This window comes from Orycteropus afer, unplaced genomic scaffold (assembly GCF_000298275.1).
Source record: "Orycteropus afer afer isolate SDZICR_OR568_19922 unplaced genomic scaffold, OryAfe1.0 scaffold00098, whole genome shotgun sequence".
In the NCBI taxonomy this organism is placed as follows: domain Eukaryota; kingdom Metazoa; phylum Chordata; class Mammalia; order Tubulidentata; family Orycteropodidae; genus Orycteropus; species Orycteropus afer.
In genome coordinates, this window is record NW_006921685.1 from 5,630,794 (window position 1) to 5,632,102 (window position 1,309).

The window sequence follows — 1,309 nt, forward strand, 5'->3', positions numbered from 1 at the left end:
TATTTCTCACAGAGCATGTAAAGACTGATGGAGTCATTTCTAAGTCTACAGGATTATTTATGCATAATAAAATTCCTCTTCAGAGTATGTATTAGTGTTACCAAACAGAAATAAATGCCTTCCATCGATAAAAATCTGTAACAAAGAAAATACCTTCATGATTTCATCTAGCTAATAAATATTTGAAATGGTTGTCTTCCTTTTGTGTGTTATTGTGAATAAAGTAATCTGAGAAGGCCCAGGCTTTACTTAATATAACGTGTGTGAAAAATTATGTGCAATGATTAGAAGTAGTCACCTATTTAAAAAGCACTCAAATCCACCTTCAATACTTTCTTTTTATGTTTATGACTCCTCAATCTGGACATATATTTGACTAGAATATATACCTGAATATAAATCAAACCAAAACCAAACCTACTACCATCAAGTCAATTACTACAAGACATAGCCACCCTTTTGGACAAAGTAGAGCTGTCCCACAGGGTTTCTAAGGCTGTAAATCCTTACAGTAGCAGACTAACCCATCTTTCTCAGGAGAGGAGATGGCGGGTTCAAACCACCAAGGTTTTAGTTAGCAGCCAAATGTTTTAACCACTATGCCACAAATCTCATTCATGGATATAACCTGAATATAAGTCAATTCCTAGACTTTCCAGATGAGACTATAACCACAAGGTTTTGAATTTATGATGTACGTATGTAAGTTTCTAGAGACATAGATGAAAGTGTCACTTTTTATTTATAATGATTGGAGTCTCTGGGTCACACAAATGCTTAAGAGCTTGGCTGCTAACCAAAATGTTGAAAGTTCAAATCCATCCAGAAGTTCCTCAGAAGAAAAGCCTGGTGATCTACTTCTGAAAAAATAGTCAGTGAAAACCCTAAAGAGCACAGTTTTACTCCAACACACATGCAGTCGTCATAAATCTGAGTCAACATATGGCAACTTTAAAAAAAAAAAAAACTGATTATTATGGATTAAAATTGTGTTTCCCAAAAATATATGTTGTAAATCCTAACGTGTGGTTATAATCTCATTTGGAAGCAGATTGGGGTTTTTTTATGTTAATGAGCCAGGATTAGTGTAGGGTATCCTTTAATCAATCATTTTTGAGCTATAAAAGAGTTTAAACAAGGAGCTAGCACAGCCCAGACTCCATCTAATCCTCCAGCTATTGGACTAAAATCATACTCAAGTTCAAGTAACAAAAAAGAAAGCAGAGAGGAGGCGGGGCAAGATGGCGGACTAGGCAGAAGGATTGCACAGACCCTCTTCAACAAAGAAAAGGGAAACCAATTAACACAG

General features: G+C 35.5%; 1 pseudogene; it reads left to right on the plus strand.

Moving 5' to 3' along the window:
* The first annotated feature begins 545 nt into the window (after positions 1-545).
* Positions 546-1,309, plus strand: part of LOC103198644 — a 10,952-nt pseudogene continuing 10,188 nt past the window's right edge.